The sequence below is a fragment of the Rhipicephalus microplus genome, chromosome 6 (genome assembly GCF_043290135.1).
Source record: "Rhipicephalus microplus isolate Deutch F79 chromosome 6, USDA_Rmic, whole genome shotgun sequence".
NCBI lineage: Eukaryota > Metazoa > Arthropoda > Arachnida > Ixodida > Ixodidae > Rhipicephalus > Rhipicephalus microplus.
The window spans coordinates 6907840-6927627 of NC_134705.1; the positions used below are offsets into that span (position 1 = coordinate 6907840).

The 19788-nt window shown below is 42.8% G+C and overlaps 1 long non-coding RNA gene across 1 annotated transcript; it reads left to right on the plus strand.

Moving 5' to 3' along the window:
• The first annotated feature begins 612 nt into the window (after positions 1–612).
• Positions 613–19455, plus strand: LOC142765184 (uncharacterized). Its single transcript, XR_012884079.1, has 3 exons — positions 613–649; positions 16721–16826; positions 16963–19455. It is a non-coding gene; the product is annotated as an uncharacterized LOC142765184 (long non-coding RNA).
• Positions 19456–19788: the final 333 nt, after the last annotated feature.

Here is a 19788-nt window from a genome sequence, read left to right on the forward strand (position 1 = left end):
GACACTGCTGGATATTCTCCCTTTTACCTTTTGTATGGAAGAGACCCGACATTGCCGTTCGACACGCTTGTACCCAACCCTGCCGACCTGTCCACAGCATATGCTCGCCGCACTATTAGCACCGCGGAGAAAGCCCGTCAGATTGCCCACCAGCGCCTTTCGGACTCGCAGCTCCGTCAGAAACGTAGCTATGACAGCCACCATCGGGACATCCACTTTAGTCCAGGTGACCTCGTTCTTCTGTGGACTCCGTCGCGACATGTTGGTCTGGCTGAAAAGCTTCTACCCAAGTATTCCGGACCTTATCGTGTGCTACGGCAGGTAACTGATGTTACCTATGAAATAGCACCTCTAAACCCTTCGATACCTTCCACATCTTCCGACATCGTCCACGTCGCTCGCCTCAAGCCGTACATCTCGTCCAACACCTGCTAACAAGCGCCGGGTCGGCGCTTTTCGCCGCCGGAGGTCGATGTTGCGGGTTCGCGGCTATGCAGCTATGCGGGCGGTGCGAAGAAGAAGACGACGACGTTTTGGGCTGTTCGAATATACACAACGGCTGCCATCTTGACTGCTGGAGTACTTTTCTACTCTAAAGTAGTAAATACATTCGCAACAATATGATTGCAATGTTGCTACACGTCAACAGGCAAGGAGCAGTTTTCTGTTTTTATTCAATTGTATAAACACCCGCCAAGCATACAGATAGCAAAACAACACGATCTAAACTTCCATCAATGTTTTCTACAGCTATGAAACTTGTAGCTCGGCGCTTTGGTTCACACTTGAAGATAAAACTAGTATGTGCTTATAAACTCGGCAGGGACATGGAAAGAATGAACATGAACAGGCGCCAACTTTCAGCCTTTATTTATCATCACCATATAATATATATTCATGATGCAGACATTTTCAAGTGCACGTAGTCACATGGTCATAATCAAACAGGTTACAAAAAGGCATGCAAAAATTTGCACTCACTATCAAATGATGATACTGATCTGTCGTTATCACGAGCATTGCCTTTTACAGCAACTGGCCTTCTCACACTCTCAGGCATAGCATACACACCATTCAAATCCATGGTGTCCAAAAGTCAGAAACAAACAAACATCAAAGGTGGTTCTAATTTTCCCTTCGCCCCTTTCGGCTTATGACTTTTAATGCTGCAGCAGCCAGTATTCAAATGCACTGATGCTTCTGGTGCCTCTAGTATGATTCGATGGGGCTACTGTCTCAACATAAAATGTTTGTAAACTCTGATGGTAGTACCAGAAGCAGCACCACCAAAAATATTTGTGCGAAAACCTTTCGCAGCATTTTTTTTTCAATTTGCCTCTCCTCATTCAAGTAGCTCAAGACTGACTGCACATAAATATTTTGTATACAAATGAGTGAAAAAGTAATTTTATGGTTCATTATGGTCTCTTCATGCTGTTTGGTTCATGCCAGAATCACTGCTAAAGACTCATTGATACAGAGCAAAACGAATTCTCAAAACCGGGAACATTGACATGCACAACAAAATGTTCAAGATAACTGTGTAACAGGCATGTCTCAGAAAGTGAGCCAACATCACAGGTTACAAACCAGTAAACCTTTATGTGCGACTTTGCAAAACATGCTCGACACGTGCTTCCCAAGTAATCGATTTCGCAGCACTGCAATGTAGCAGAAGCTATCTTGAGTGTTATTTGTGGTTCCTTTCATTTTAATAATAGGACTGGCATCCAGAACTTGGACCTGCTCACGTATACTGATGTTACACAAGCCTGGGGCAAGTTAAAGACGAATGCAGTATGTGAGGCCTGTAAACTCAAAGAACTGTGCCATGTACAGTCCAAACCGCTGCCCAGAACAACAAGAAGAAATATGCCAGCGACTGATTGCGACAGCACACCAGAGTGCATTGGCGCTGCATCAGCGTGGCAGAATGCACCATATTGAAAGCAATCAAGTTCGCGAGTGTGCCACTATTCAGGAGCAAATTTTAATTAAGCACATCATGAAGAATGAAATGGAACAATACAGTGAACTAATGTTTTATGACGTGGCATTCAGTGATGCGACAGCAATGAGAATTTATAAGTTTTCCAAAAAGTGACCTTGCGAAAAATGAGCTTCAATTCTACAACACACACATACAACTCACTGAAGAGGAGGCACTTCTAATGTGCACTGAGACAAGGCATCAGGACAACACAAAGTGGCGATGAGCCCGAAAAGTGAGGATAACAGAGAGCATATGTCACGCTTATTTTAGATACATTCCAAAAGAACAACATCTTGGGAAAGCAAGGTGTCCAAAATGCTCTCCGAAAGCTTCTGGGGAAATAACGCTACTTGTTAGGGTAAACACAGCGAACAATTAGCCATTGAGAAATACAGTAGCATAACCAGAAAGGACATTTCAAAGATCGGTTTCGTTGTTCACCCCAAGGTTTCATGGCTTGGATACAGCCCAAATAGTGTTGTTTTCAAGAATTCCAACCCTGCAATTTTGTTGGAAGTCAAGAGCCCTGTACTGGAAAAAACTTCAACTGCGGCCCAACTTGCTACGAAAAAGAAGCTTGCCTACTTAAAGAAGAACGGCGAAAACTTCGCTGTGAACCCTAGGCATGCATACTTCTCGCAGGTGCAGCTTGGCATGTTTCTTTTGAACTTGGCTGTTACAAACTTCGCAGTGTATTGAGAACTGGAGTCGATGATATTAACTGTACATAGAAATGATGACCACATCGACAAACTTGTCCGCAAGCTGCAATTTGTGTATTTCAAGCATGTTTTGCCGAACTTGCTGAGCTTGCTTAAGGATGAGCAGGCTATGCATTTCTGTTCATTAACATTTGGCCTCGTCCACTTGCTCTGCCATGTTAAGTTCTTAAGGACTGAGGGTAGAAAATTTAATAAAATCAGATTATATTTTTTGGTTGTTTGTGGTGATCGAGCTTTTCATAACAATATTCAATTCGCCATGCATTTTTATGTGTTTTGATAAAGCTGAACGATCTGGCTTTTGAAAACCAACTGGCGAGCAGCCAAGTCCCTTTTTTTCTCGGAGCGTGCACAACCTGGGGTTCCTGGCTCAAGTGAATATAAGGGTACTTGCTTAAGCAAGTTAGTATCTATTCATTGTTACGTTATTGCGCACCACTTAGATGACGAAGACTTTTGTAAGACCATGTGATACCATACTTTCACAATGTTTCCCATAGCCTGAAAAAAACTGGGAGCCGTGTCGAGTGCAAGCGGTTCTTCTGGCACCCCGTAGGTTCTCATCAATTTGCAGGGTAACAAAGAAAAATGTGACTAGAACAAATGCTTGCCAACTAACCACACGAACAAGTTTGTGGATTATGTCCAAAAAGTGGTCGTGTTATACCCCTCTCGTGCGGAAAGAATTACGTAGGCCAGAGGGGAAGGTGCCTTAATGAATGAATCCGGGAGCGGAACAGCACTGTGCACAAATCTGCACAAGGACACCCAGGCTTGCATTGTCGAGATTGCGGATGTCAGGCGAAGTCCCATGAAACCAAGGTGGTCGCTATGCAGTTATTATATGCGCGAAATCATTGAGGTGTCAGAGATTATTCGACTGCGGAATGGCTGCGTCAGTATGCCATCTGTGGGACTAATGCAGAAGGATGTAATGTATCTGTATTCGTAATGTAGGGTTGTACGATAGGTATGTGATTTCTCGGCATGTCTGGTTATCAGCAGTGTACTGTTTACATTTTTGTAAATCAATCTTTGTCAACATTTTTTTTCTAACCATGAAACATGATTGTACAAAAACATCATGTCCCCGTCTAATAAACTCAGTTAAAAGTTTGCGCTTGTGTCCGTGTGGTTCAGTCTTTGTCGTCTAAGCGGTGTGCAATAACTTAAAAATCAAGTGAATGGTTTTTAAAAATGAAACCAGCAGTTCTTATTAGCGTAACAGACTTCCGGAAAAGTATTATGGCTACTTAAAGGCACTTGACGCTGCTTTTCTTAACATTTAACATGTGTTGCATTCACCTAGGTTTATTGCCTTGTGTGTCCAGGACGTGCATGTAGGCGCTGTTCTGGGCATCTACTTTGAGTTTAGTTGCACTATTGTTGATTTTGTTGCGGTGGCTAATGATATTCTCCATTTATTTATGTGTAGCTTCCACACACCGTGATTTCGAGTAATTGTATCTGCACAGAATGCAAAAGAACCATGGAACACATACAGAACAGAATGTATCATGTTTATTTAAATTAAAAGCACCCAAAACTGCCATCTTTGAAACTGTTCTGTTTAAAATACCTGCATGGCCGCACTAAACACTATCTAGGCCGTTTGGGCATAACGCTGCGATATGATTTGGTGCAATCGACCGCCATTGTCAGTATTCGGTCAATAGGGACGGAAGTTACAGCAAAGCAAACCAGGAACAAAGAAAGGGAGATGATTCATGTCATGATTTCATGGCAGATGATCTATTCGAACAAAACAAGAAATGAACTTTTTTTTTCCACTTCAGCTCTTTATAAGACGATGCTATTTTTTGTTACCTTTGACCAATTATCAGAGCAACCTAAAAAAATTTGGCAGATCCAACATACCATGATAATCTTATGTTATACGAAACATGCGGAAGGGAAGTGACTGTGCTGTAATTGATTCATTCAGCAAAACATTACAAAATGATGCTAAAGATATGCACAAATGTTTTACGCACGCACAGTCCCATGTGTTTTATATAACCAGTTGTTAAGAGTTCCATAACAATTCCAACAGAAATGTGGATATTACCAACATCAGAAGTGGTTAACTGATATGTATCCCTTATGCTTGCGAGGACAGTAGTCCTGGCTAGTGCAACCTAAACTAACTTTGGAGGATGACACCTAACTCCAAACGATGTTAACTCGACATGAAGCCGGCATCATTGGAGTACATGGGTAATATTTAGGTTTATATAATTAGGTAGCAAGCACCACAATTGACACTGCACTGGCATTATGGCTACACAGGCTTTTTTTCAAAACTGTTTCGAGACCTGGTGTGGTACTATGATAGAATATTTGAATGCCCCAAAGAATCACCAATGTTTGTTCTCGCCATTCTTAGGTATATAAAAACTGTCAATCACCTTTCTCGCATTACCTGTCTACCACGACCCATGATAACAGGTATGGGCCACACGTGTCTTGAAGAAAGGTTTAGACGATGTACGTGACATGATTGTCCCGTTATTAAAATCATGATCAGCCACATATATTCTCAAAACCCTCTTATCCTTCCATACTAATTTTGGTCTACCCCAAGTCAAGGAGGCGATCATGAGGCATAGCATCCAGGCTTAAACAGCGAGACAGATAGCCTGCAGTTCGCTGAGAAATACCATGGTCCCTCAATACTTTTTACTGGTCATGAAACTCCCACGAAAGTTTCATATGGGGACAAAAGTGGCCACCAGAGGCACCACTGTATACAGGAGGGCATTGATCTGCCACGCTTGGTAGGGCAGGTGCGCGTTCGCAGAAGCGTTTGCCATCAAATACACTTCTTCAGATATTTTTCTTCTCTATGTTCTCGCTAACAAATCTTAGCTGTGATTAGTATTGTCAATATTGTACATGATGCGCGTTGTCAAATTGCCCAAGTCATTGATTGCTGGCAATATTTTTACTGAGAGTATCTGTCAAGTGACGGATGTGTTCGTGACATTTTTTTATATTTCTCGATTTCTGTATAGTCGCTTTCGGACTTAAACCGAACACTTCTTTTCTTTGTCCACTTAAATATCTCTTTCATTTTTTTCAGCTTTTTATGTGCGAAATATTTCTGCCTAACGGAGATAAATTTGTGTGCCACTTACCTATCAGTGGGTAGCATTTTGAACTTTGCAACAACGCTGCGCCTTGCAAGGAAATGTGGGCGAAATTCTCGGCATATTTTTTGCTGCAATTACTGGCAATTGTCAAGAATTCCAAACTGCCACGAGCACAGGAACATAGAGTTTATTTAAATCTGCGTGGATGAAACTGTGGATGAAAAGTTGGGAGATAGAGTGAATGACCCAAAAAAGCTCACTGAAATAAAAAATTATGACCCTGGTTTTCTCCCTCCTGTGGCCGGGCAGGATGGGCGACCACCAGCACGAAACAGTTTGTTTTGTTCGCGCGTAAAAAAGTGCAGACGGCACTTAATAAAAAAGTGCACAACTTCTGCCGTGGTGCTCACAAAATGTGTTCCACAGCCAACACTGGCCGAGGAATTGCGGTCGTCCAGCTAGATGTTTTCAAGAATGTTCATGTAGACATTGGCACAGGCTATATTGTCTATGGTGCGCATTTCAACATGTTCCTCCACAATTTGCAAGAGGCGCAATAGTTGCTCCGATAGCACTTGCAAAACTCCTCTCGTCTTAATTGCCGCCAATGCAGTTGGCTCTCGGGAGTTGCTTCTAAGTGTTTGGAGGCAGTCCTTGCCGCTTATTTTAGCAAACTTTTTTGCAACATAGCCGCCAAGGTAATCCAAAATGCAGTCCCTCGTTGACTCTGGATGAATCATATCTTGCATGCATTCAGCAGGCTCCAACAGTATATAATCAAAAAGAACCGCCAAGGTATCAATCTGAAACGCAAATATTTTTTCATACCACAATGGCAAGAGTTAGAAATTTGAAAAATGAAAAAGCAGAATAGAAGCTCGTTGTATATCATACGACCAGACGTGCATGTCATTAGCATCAAAGAGCTAGACAACATTCAGCACATTTCCATACAATGGAGAAACATCCAACGAGCAGCGTTGGTGTGCTATTAAAATGTTTACATGGTTAACAGTACGTTCTTTATGTTGAAAGAGATCCTGCATTTTTAAAAGAAGACGTAGACCATCCCCTTCAACTGAGGCTCGCTGTGGCGGATGGATCAAGTGGTTCACCGAGAGCAACCGGTAAATGAACAAAAATTTCTGAACCGTTGGCTGCCCCCCTGCTCCAGCAACATGCCTTGCTATGCCAGAAAAACCTCTGAAAGAGAGAAAAGTGCAAAGAAAATGTCTTCAACTAGCGAAAACGTTTAAATTTACCTCGAGGTGGTCTTGTCCAAAGTTTCCAACTAAAACATAGCGAAAGCCACATCTCAGCAGCTTTTCGACAAGCGTCACTGTGCAGTGCAAAGTCATTCTCAGAGCATTGCATGTTGGCTTGCTCAGAAAGAAGAGTTGCTTTTGCTTTGGTAAACTCTGGTTGTAAGTGTGCCACCTGTCAAGCCACTCGATGTTCTCCTTCAGTGTCTGAAAAACAATCTGATTTAATTGGAACTTGAAAGAAAGCGACTATAGCTTTGAAATATTAGGGCTTACAGCAATGTGTTCTGCTTCATTATACTGCACACCTTGTGGCCTCTTGGAATTTAAGCAGTCGAATAGAATATTCGTTCGTCTAGCAAAATCAGAGGTTGCTTTGGAGCCACGAAGTTTCACACATTCTTCTCTACTGCGATAGAAGTCCATTGCTGAAGCGGTGCTTTCACCGAAGAGCTGAAAGATTTTGGAGAAGTTATATGGCAGAGTGCTGTATTTTCATGAAGGAACAGCACTTTTTGATACATACTAATAATTAATGACACATGCTAGAGCAGACTTGCCTGGACAGCAAGTTTCACACTCAGTTTTTGGAAATCGTTGGGCCTGATGTGTGCTTTCGTAAGCTTTGGCACAGCCCGAAGTCCAGCTTGCTGCTCCTCGTAGTCTAGCAGAGCTTCAAAGTGGAAATGCTGTACTTCTTTGTCACCAGGCAACTGTTACATTAAGAAAAAGCCTGTGAGACAAAACAGCCAGAGCACTGTGATAACTTATCTTATAATGTGTTTTACCCACCAGGAATTTTCCAGCCTTCAGAAGGCTATTCCTGATGCACTTGAAGATGTGAGGTGGGTCAATTATGACCTGAATGACTTCGGAGGAATCCCATGGATGCTCAAATGACGTTGAGACTCTGGCGATATCGCCGCTGACACCTAAAAGGAAGACATTTCTATTATTAAGATCACGTACTAGATACCATCAGGATAAATATTGTCTATAAATATTTACCCAAAGAGTTCAATGCTGATCGGTTCGAAGTAGAGTTATCGCAAGTGACTGCATCCACAACGACACCGGCATTCGACAGGAGTACAATGCAATGCAGGACCAGTTTATCAATAGCGGAGCCTGGTGCAGCCCCTGACGTGCAAAACGCTCCGACAGTCTGCGACCAGTCACCGAGGAATGGTCGGAAAAGGAACACTAACACATGGTCACCATCTTTCACTTGATCAGTAGGCTTCGTGTGCTCTGCTAAGTCGATCTTTCCAAGCAGTGTCATATCCGATTTCCTTACATGAAGGCTCCTTCTCACGCTCATCTCGTCAAACATCAGGACCCCTAAAGAATAAAATATTACTTCAGCTGTTTACCTAAAGTCCAGAAAAATCAAATGCAAAAAAATAAAAATTGATACCTCGGCATTCTCTCTCTGGAATATTTCTCACTTTGTCTTTGAGGATGGCAAATAAATTTTCATCAAATCCAAAGCCGGCCTTCAGATTTTTTAGGTAGGAGTAGAGTGTGCGAGGGTGTGGTTGAGGCAGAAAATTATTCTCGTGAAGAAACGTATAAACTGCTGTCGATTTGATTTTCAGCAGTAAACAGTCGTAAAGCCATTCTTTTTTCTACCTGCAATAAATAAAATGCATATTTTTGTGTTTGCAGATTCTTGGCGCGGCGCCTTCCACCAGTCTTGGCCGATATCGAGGCAGTGAAACGATGTTCCCATTCAATGTACACACGTCCGCACGTACGATGTCATTTGCATCAAAATGTTTTTCGCACACGCGAACATACTTCGAGTCGAACGAAAATCCGACAGTCTCCTGTCACGGGATTGCACGTTTACACCTGTCGCGTTGTTCTGCGTCGGCTGGTAAACAGAACAGGGAGACTTTTTCAAGGTTGCCCTTGTATCCCGAGCGACAGCCCGGCACACAGCAGGTGTTGGGCATCGCGGTCACGACGAGGTGACCACGAAAAGAGAAAAAAAAAAGGCGCAAGCAGCACAAACAACACCACTCCGCGCTCACACTCGGCTAATGGCGACCAGCAGCAGGCGGCTTCGTCGTCCCCCTTGTAGCTACGCCAGCGCTGCGGCGCGGAAAGTGCGGGTGGTATATGAAGCTCTCCCATAGAGTTACGCGGGAGTTTCATGACCAGTAAAAGTATTGAGGGACCATGGAAATACTCCAAATTTAAGACAGACGATCAATTCTTCCTCAAATAAACCCAACATCAATACGAAGCTACCGAACTATAATGATGTAATGACGAAATGTACATGCTTCGCTAAACAAATGTGAAAAAGATCAACAGTAGATAGATTATTATCATTTAGTTCAACTGCCAGAACATGCTAATGCACAAAATGAAACAAACCCAAACACTTTACATGCAGTAAAGAAATATAGCATGCTACTGAAGCCTTAGAATACAAGGGAGATTTGGGCCTACCCTTTGCCTTTAAGGTATGTGTAATGTCACTCGTCATGTGCTCTATACACGTCCATGGTGTGAGCAGTCGGAAGCATCAATGGGTTTGGGAATAATAATGTGGTAGCATTAAAGAGCTCGTTTCACAGAAATTCAGGCGTCGAAATTGTTGGTTGTGAGTGAACAATCATCTTGTCCATGATTGAAAAATCGAGACATGTGCAAATAAAATAAGTAATGAATTTCTGGGTCCCAGTGAGGATTGAGCTCAAGCCATTTGCGTGGCTAGCAGGTCTTCTACCACACAGCTATGCATATGCTTAGGAGTACATCGAAAATAACTTCCTCAGCTCGAAAATGCAGTTAAAATAACTCTTTTTCACAAACACACGTGTCCTGGGTGGAGGGGGGGGGGGGTACAGCTGTGCATCGACATAGAAGAAAAAGATGGCTTCGTTTTCAAGTCTTCTTAGGTGATTGCCCAAGGGACCCTGTGTGTCGGTTCGTTAACTCAATAGTCTTTACATTGCACAATGGTGTGTTATCCCTCATGTTGTGCTGCTCAGCATCTTAAGCTTCTTCATTGACCTCAGTTTCTGACTACCTGCATAAGTTCTACTACATTTCATTGCGAACACAAGTTCCATAATATCACTCGAACCTTTACTCAGAGAGAATAGGGGAGGAGAGATTTACAATTCCGCCAATCACAATAAATATTTCATCAAGGGCACGGGCAACATCCCAAGGTGCAGGTTCCTTCAGAACTTTAAAAACTTTCATCCTCTGGATGACACGCTCGACATGCACACGTGCCCTGGCTATTTTTAGAGTCTTTTCTGAGTCTTTTGCCGTGAACTGCAGCTGTCCACGAAGAAACGGAGGGTGCACAACCCCCAGCCCAAGGTTTTCGCATAGCGAGCCCAAGTTGAAACCTTTGTCAACCATGACATCATCTTCAAAACTGTCGAGTTTTTCTAGAACTCCCGATTTCTCTACATAAGTCCTGTCCGACGCTCGGCCTCCGAAACCGCAGCTCACAAACGTAATTAAGCCAGCCGGTGAGACGCCAACAAGAAGCTTTGCTGTGTGTGTACCTTTGTAATGGGAGTATGTTAAAATTCTACAAGAAGCACAGTGCGATTTTTCTGCTGCAACTTCTGTGCAGTCTAGCACAACACGTACCTCTTTATATTCTTCAAAACATTTAGGCAGATTGCTTGCAATTTCTTGCTGGTTTGGCCATGGAATTGCACATTTCAGTACCGCTGCAAGGTTACACAGTGTGCTGTAGAAGTGGCGAGAGATGGTTGTGCGGCTCACAGAAAATAGTGGTGCCATACACACAAAGGGTAAGCAAGTTTTAAATCGCACAAGAACGAGAATTACTCGTTCAAGAGTAGACATTTCAGCTACTGTGTCTACAATCCTGCTCACTTCATTAGTAATGGCTACAAGGAAAGTCATTGATGACACACCAGTCAAAGCAAGCACAGTATTTTTTTATGTCAGCATATCTACAAGCCTGAACTGCTTCCCTACAATGGAGTCTACATCGACCTGGATGCCTTTGACTTGTGTGCACATGATATCTGGTACATCCTTCATGCACTGCGAAAGCTGAAGAAGGGCGTCTGCAATCTCCACTGTTGATACAGCTGTAGCAGTTGCACCACTAGCACATGGATGTGATGCAGTTTCCTGGCCCTGCTCTTGTACCTGCATGCAAGAAGGATTTCCCATAAAGACAGATTCAAGCCAATGCAAGAGTGCTGAGAATCTTCTGATTCTTGGAAGAAATGACGTCAAAGTGATTTAACTTGTTTGGGTTTAATTGCTATAAAATGCAATTACATAGCTCGTTTGGCTTTGTAATTGTTTTTTAAATGCTTCATATCATCACATGTATACACAGTTGCCTAACGACTGATGATTCCTGCCATATTGTGATGCCATGATCTTATACTGTTTATATCAATTTGTGCATACGGTTCAACCATTTTATAAGAGGCATACACCGGGGAGCAATTCTTGTCCTGTACATGAGATGTCTCTTGTGAGCAGGGTACCACGTAAGCATTTTCTTATGAACTTCTATTCAAATCTACGCACGCTAGTGTCTCTTATATCCAATTGTTTCTTACATTAGTGTCTCTTATAAATGGGTTCGACTGTATCAGTGTTCTGGCATCTCACTCCCTGCTTATCTTGTCAGCTGCTTGACTCATTGTTTCTGTGATAAAGTGGCATGTTGAAATTTTTGACTATGGAGCAAAATATAAGAAATATAAGGTACATGCTGCAACAACCCTATTTTGAAACAAGAGTATGAATGCTTGGAATAGTGAAATGTGGCATATTTTTTTCCTGAAGCGTCTATAAAATCAGTAGAAGTTTTCACTATATTCGATGATAATACATAAGTTGATATGCATTCCTTGAACCGTTTTGTAGTTTTACCCTGTGCATACCTTGCATACTAGCTCGTGTTGCTCACTTTATTCTCCGCTGTCGTCCTGCCAGCTATTAATCGTGCCAATATCGAAGGTTATATCAGTGTACGGCTTATGGTGGTAAAAAAGTTGCCAGAGGGCGTAACAACGCTTTGAGGGATACGTGCTTCAAGCTATTGACATAAAGTTGTTGTCTCTGGTTAGTATAAATCCTTATTTTAGTTTGCAAGCTTTCACCCTGGATGCATATAACTACAATAGCACGACATATTACAGCATATGATTGAGCCTTTACATCACAAAGGGCTCCATCGGGGTTCTCTTCATAAGGTGACACATGCACAGGTTGAGCAGGCTCCCAACATGTTCCTTGAGAAGCTGATCCTGCACAAAAGCAAAATGAAAGAATTCGTAAACATTCTGCATTACAAAAGAGTATACAGCCACAGTGACAGCTCAGAGTGTACTTACGATATGTTGAACATGCAAGCCTGAGGCAGTTTATATTAGAGTGATTGAAAACTGCTTTATCTTGGCCATAGCACGACATGGGTATACTTTGAATAGTTGTAGATTGGTTTACATTTTCTAGCCCCAGATGAGTGCAAGCAGCTCTACTGAGCAGCACATTTTTATTCTTGTTTGCAGTGATGTAGTCTAGCCATGTAAGTAATGCTTTAAGTTAGCCCTGTTTTGTCCTGAATTGCAAGATATTAGCTGGCATCAAAGGTTGGCAAACTCACAAGTGAACTCGCTCAAACTCGAAGTGGTGAGTCTGTGTATGAGTGAGTCGGGGTAAGTATTTTGTCAATTTGAGTCTGATTAAAAAAAAAAATGTTTTGTAAGCCTGAGGCCGAATGAGCCCTAAGGGCAAAATGTATTTGCCGAGCGTGAGTGAGCGCCACATGTTTTGCTGACATGCGTCTGGCATTATTACGTCTTGTGACCACCTGAAATCACTGCAAAGAAGCCAATTTTTGGAGAGTAAAGTAGTGTAACTGAAAGCTCTCACTTTCTGTCCTGTCATTTCTTCACTGCTTGAGCTGGAGCACACGAAAATGCCGTTTCGATGATGTCACAAGCCACATTCTATGCCTTGTTAGTTTTATTTTTTTTCCTGCAGACTTTTTAGAACATGCACTCGAAACTGCACAGCAGCTTTTTCATGTCAAATAGTCAGAGCGATAAGTTTTGGCAGCCAGCTGTTGCATTTTTTCAAAGACTTGGGCACTCTCAAGTTTCTTTCAAATGTGATTGCAAGGCACAGACTCAACACAAAAGACAAACAGAGACACAAAGGCAGTGTGAACTCTACATAAGGACAAACAACGACACAAAAACGCACTCTGTGTGTGTCTTCTTTGTGCCTTTGTTTATCGAAGTGGTGAGTGCACGTTTCAACCAATTGCTAATATTGGTATCATGCACTTATGATACTTTGCGTGAGTTTCATTGTGTGCATTCTTAGCATTTCCATGACGCACAATTCAGTGGTAGCCTTAATGACGGGTAGCATTGTTTTGCAGTGTCTGCAACATCATGGTTGCAGAAGAAATTATAATTCTAAGAAATCTTGGAGAGATGAAACCTTTGCCTATGGATAGTGTAGAGATCGCTGACAGCCAGTAGTGCTTAAATAGCTTGCAGCACTTTCAAAACAGAATTGGTTTGACATTACACAACTGACTATTTTCTTACAACTGACTATCTTTCATTTTAGTTACATTTCGAGTACATCAGGCATCTATACCTCCGCTTCTACGAGCCGTTCTTGTCAGTTTAATCAGTGTGGTGGTTTGCTGCGCATGCTCTCTGGCGTATTGCATCCAGCTAAAGATACTTCCTGAATCAAGGCATTGTTTGGTAGCCTCACTCTCTCTGTTGGCAATAATTTAAGAGTATTCAAGATTCTACGGTTGGAATAGCTTCGGCGGGCTCGCCTGTACCGTCAAGCCCTGCAAATACAACTTCTCGGGAACGATCTCACAGCAGCTGAACAAAAGAAGTGTCGTGAACTCTTCAGCCTCGTGGACCCTGTCCAGTCCATTTTTTGCTGTGTTCACGCGCTGAAAAAAACTTGCAAATATGACTATCTACGGGCTTACTATCTTTTCTAATCTAGCAGAACAAATGCCGACTGATAAAAAATATACCACAGTGCGACCCACTTATGGTCAATTCCATAGCCTTCCAAGGTTTCTTTGTTGTATGCCCTGTGTGGCGTGTCATAATAAATGTTAATAATAACAAACATACCATGCTCATGTCTAGCAGAGGCACGGGCATCTCGCGCTGCTGCTTCCTGAATCCTTGCCAGATCTTCTTTTTCATGTGTTCTTATGGGCATGCTCCGCGAAGGCACAGCAGTCTTCTTCAGTCGTCTTCGATTAGGTGTCCACAATTTGGGATCTACATAAAATGAGGATTGAAATGAAATCCTGCAAATTCACGTGCCACAACAACAATCTAATTTAGTGCATTACAGAAAAGCACATTTTGAATACCTTACTGTTACACGAGCATTCAATGCATGCGTGGTAGCCAATCATTTTACGTGATTCTGCATTCATAACGATGCATCGGCCATAGGTGGAATTAAAAATTAAATTGTTTTGTTGATTAAACGAAATTGCTAATGCACACTAATGAGACTTAAAAACCAGTCGCAAAGCTATCGTGCTAAAAAGCAAAGCCTGTGTCACAAGGAAATTTTTCTCGCGATCAGGGCTGACTTGCATCGGGCTCGGTCCAGATCAATCGCCCCTACAATGCCACTTGCGATTAAGTGTGATTGGGATTGATATGATCATGGTTTCGTTGACGTCTGCACCAAACATGATCCGGACAGGTTTTTGCCGTGTAACAGCGGTCAGTGTTGATTACGAAATCCAATCCAGATTGGCCCTGTGCACAATGAAAGAGCCTGCGAGGAAAGACACTTCAAAGTGCCGTCGCGTATTACGGTCTGTTAAAAAGACCGACAGAATGCCAAAATTAACGCTCCCTTCATTTTATGTGGGCGACAGACGCCCAGGCATTACCTCCCTAACTCTCCAAAAGCAACAATCAAGTGTTGCGGTGTTTACGTCCATCGTACCGCATCGACGGCGCCGTTTATTTCAACAATATTGTTAGAGCGTAATCCTTATACTTTCGTGAACAATGTCAACAATTAGCATTTGGCTTACCGATGCTGCTACAGAGCCCCGCCGCGGTGGTCTAGTGGCTAAGGTACTCGGCTGCTGACCCGCAGTTCACGGGTTCAAATCCCGGCTGCGGCGGCTTCATTTCCGATGGAGGCGGAAATTTCGAGGCCCGTGTGCTCAGATTTGGGTGCACGTTAAAGAACCCCAGGTGGTCAAAATTACCGGAGCCCGCCACTACGGCGTCTCTCATAATCATATGGTGGTTTTGGTACGTTAATCCCCACAAAATCAATCAAAAATGCTGCTCCAGAAGAAGTCTTCGGTGACAAAATGTGCGCTGCAAACCTTCATTGGCGGCGTCACAGGCTTGCCCATACGGACCCTCTCCACCCACTCCTTCTTGAGTCGCACGTCCAGCGGAAACGAATGAAGGCTTATCTCATCCTTCACCGCTCTGTTCGTGCACTGAGGCACGCAACACATCCTGTTGCTTTTAGATTTTTTTTTGCCATTGCGTGCATGAAAGTTGGTAAGAAACGAGAACCCTGCCTGGCGTCCCTCCTCAACGGATCATCCCGGAAACTCTAAAGTTCAAGTGATCACCTGTAGGGGGCGAAAAAATCAACCTTGGCGCGTTTATGCTTCAAACACCTGGAGTGGATCTACTAACCTCTCTCGGCACTCGCGCCATTGCACTTTTTTATAGGGGCGCCCTCGTCGGGGCCAAGTTTCAATTTTAAAATGATCAAATACTACATCTTTGCGTACAGCTACACATAAAACAACTTGTTATTCTACGAATAGTTCTTCTTAAACAAGTGCTGCGTCATCAGTTTTTTATACTAGTTTTTGCTCCAGCTGGCTCTAGGTGAGCAGCAGGCTATGGCCATCATTATCCTCATTTCAGTGTTCGCGGCGGCCAACGGTTGCGACGGCAGATAACGGCTCGCGGTACGTTCGGATGTGTCTCGGGCTGTTTTGTTTCGTTGTAAATGTTTCGAGCCTCTGCCGACCAACACGCTGTTTCTCGTTCTGTTTATTTTAACTCGTTCAAATGCTTTCGCGAAGGGAATTCGAGTGACTTCCTGGCAACGAAGCAACCGTTGAAGCTTTCATCTAATGAACACCCGTTGCAAGCTCGGGCCGGTGATGGAAACCAATTCAGTTTTTTTGAGGATGGTTGCTTGCGGGGCTAGTTGGTTTATTTCAACATATGTAGTTTTTTTTGTCAATGCGTAAGCGTCACACGGTGGAAGCAAACTGCAATATTAAATTTTAAAATTGTTTGACGTCTCAATCTGCAAACGGCAAAACGGTGCGTTACTTGCGGCTTGGCTTCGCGTGGGAACGAGTCGCTAACTCAATAGTTAATTCTGAAATTCTATCGCCAGGTAACACCAACTAGTCCATTGCGATGAAAGAGGGCCAATAAATAAATCACTGTCGCCTCGATTGTGTCTTCGTAGCTAGCCAATATATTAGTGCTAAAAACCTACGAGTTGATAGTTTACCGCTGTTGCGTTTGAGAAACATCACATAATTATGGGCGTGGTTTTGCTATAGTATGAAAGAAAGCGTCACGTAAATCACAAATACTTCTTTCTCTGTCACAGCCTCCTGGCCAACCTGACATGGAAGCAGCTGTGTACAATGGGCCAGAAACCTGCTACATGACATGCCCTGTGAAGAAGCAGCCCTGAGTGATACACGTGTTATGAGGTACCACTACATATATGTATAAAATACTGCTGTTTACTAGTTAACTGATTTTATTTCTTTACTTTGGAAAATTTCATGCATTTATTATGCATTGATTTCATGCATTGATATCTGGTGATTTTACTTGCTTTTCCAGACTGCCATGCAACGACTGGATGACTACCCCCGAATGTCCACTCTGCAAGTACGTTGAAACATCTGAACGTCCATTCCAACAGGTCATCTCGAACCTCACACATGCAATACTGTATTTGTGAATGTTTTGCCACGCATATCGTGTAGGGATGCTTTAGATTGGTCATAAGCATGGAATCTACACTTCAATAACCTTGAAACTGTTACACTATTAGTTAGATTGTGTGGCACTGCTGAGCTGAACAACACAGGTTTGATCCCAGCCACAGTGGCCATATTTCGATGGGGGTGAAATGCTAAGACGCTTGTGTGCTTAAGGGTTTGTTCAATTCGCTTGCACAACATGAACCGTTTTACAAAGGGCTGCACCTCGCCATTCGTTTCAGTGACGCAGCAATAGTATCCTCTAAACCATGCCATTCATTTCAAAAAGCGCAGGAGAGGTACAGCACTAAACCTAGTGTATGATTCTCCAGTACCTGCGACTCTGACGGCGCTGGTTTGGTGCAGCTGCACGCACAGCTTAACAAACAACATAGCATTAGACGTAGGTGCCGTACCCGCCTGTACAGACGCGGCGTGTTTTGCCAAGATTGCACCTCTTTAAATTAAGAGAACAAGAATAAAGATTCTATTTCGTCATTCACTTGTGATGCCACACTGCTGAACTCGGGCTGAACAAGTTCTGAACTCCTTGTGCACAGCTGTGAACCAGTTCCCATCTGTGCAGATGAATTAAACTGACCATTAAAAGGTGGAAGCTTGAAAATATGAAAAATGTGTCAACATGAAGTGTCAAAGAGCAAACGTTTCGAAGGCAGTCTTTTCTGCTGCGAGGCTAGCTACAATGTCATTTGTTTTAACCCCTGGAAGCCAGAATCAGTCTAAATTTGCCCACTACTGTACGTCTCACGATCACTTCATAGTTGGCATGTGAATCGTCGCAAATTATTAATTGCATTACAATATGAACACCCCCTCAATGCAGGGATCACCAACATTTAGTTGTGCCTTGTGAGACAATTTACAATGTACACTAAGAATTGTTTTGTCTTAATTAACTGTGTTTAGCTCATACAAGTTTACAAAAAATATACACCAAAGCTCATAAGGCTGCACTCAATTGCATTAGCTTTGCACATATGCTCAATAGGCTCCTAAAATAATAAATCATAAAGGTAATGAGCACCTGCAGCACCGCTTCATCAAAGTTGGAATGCTGTCGTGAAGAGCAAGATTGTGATCATTGGATGTGGTACTGTTATTTTTTCATATAGCAGAGAAAGATCCCAGTCTTCTTTGATCACATCTGCTTTTGTTTATATTAAGTTGTTATAGCTATAGTATCTACCACTACTAAGTGAAATCCTGTGCACTACGGTCATTTAAAAAATCTAGGAAATAACACAGGTAGTTGAACCATACCTCATCTTGACTTACCCACAGCCACACTGCAAGATAGTACGTATTTCAAGTCCTAACCTCTAAATGTAGCAGAGAGAAAACTACTTCAGCTCTCAAGCACAAGTATACTGAAAAAGTAAACACAATAGCAAGTGTGAAATGTGACCTTTATTGATCCAGTATTTAGACAGATTCACACCATGTGCCCCCAATTGATTTCAGGAGTGCTTGCTTGCAAGAGAGTGCTCAAGTTCTATCGATATGTCTATGCAAAAAAAAAAAGATTGAGCTCAGAGCTGAGCAGATAGTGTACTGTAAGAGCACCAACACAAATGTACGAAGAAGGAAATTGTACAATGCGTGCCTAAAGGTTATTTTCTTAGAGTCGGGTTTTTCGATCTGTAAGCACAGACCTCAGAACTGTTCCTTAAGCATACATGTTCGCTGCATACTCAGCAGATCTATCATCACCTGCAACGAGAAATTCTAGCTGTAGTAACTGTGTAACTTAACTCTAACAATAAATGTAGCAAGCCTGAAATATTTTTAGGCCCAACACCTAAATACATATTACCTATAATATAGGCTCACGGCTGATAATCAAAACTAGTGCCTACCCTGTATACACGACACGACATTGCACAATTGTGAAGTGCTCAATGCAGCATTGCATAGTGAGAAAGAATCAGAACTGTACGCATCCGCAATCGCTCATTAAACAAATTTAGCAAAACTACATTGCTCTCAATTTTCGAGCTATTTATCGGCAATGTGCAAGTTTTCTTTCCGATTTCACATCATGCATTCACTTCACTTGAAGATCAACACTACAGGGCAAGCGCCGTATCTGACGGCAGAATCGGACCCTTGTCCTGAAGCCACGCTATTTAACTCGGACGCCGCAACACATTGAGAGCGACGTTCATTCAGCGATCTCGATGTTCAGTTATATGCATATGCTTGTTAGCTTTCCAAGAGTCTTTACACATGGGTAGAAAGCTTTCGATATGTATGACTTGTTTTGTTCGGACCCGACCGTATACATTGGTTGTACCGGCTTGGACACTCGCAATAAACGATGCAAACCTTACTTGATTGACGTTGTTTTTTGCCATTTGAGGCCAACTAGGTCACCTGGCGATAATTATAGACGCAAAGCGCGATTTAGCAACGAAAAAAAAAAAACAGAGGAAGCGAGCAGCGCGAACCAGCCGCGAACTCTCCCACCTTCAGCAAAAAAAAAAAAAACGCGTTTGTTTATTGATGATGATACTATTACCCGCGCCATCTGGCCTCGCGGTATTGCAGTTCAGTGCGCCGCCGCTACGTATTTGCATGTTATTTTGATACAACAGCCCAAAGACCCAGTTTCCGTTCTCTAAACTGGTAGGTGTTCTGTAACTTTGCTCTCGCCGGCCGCTAC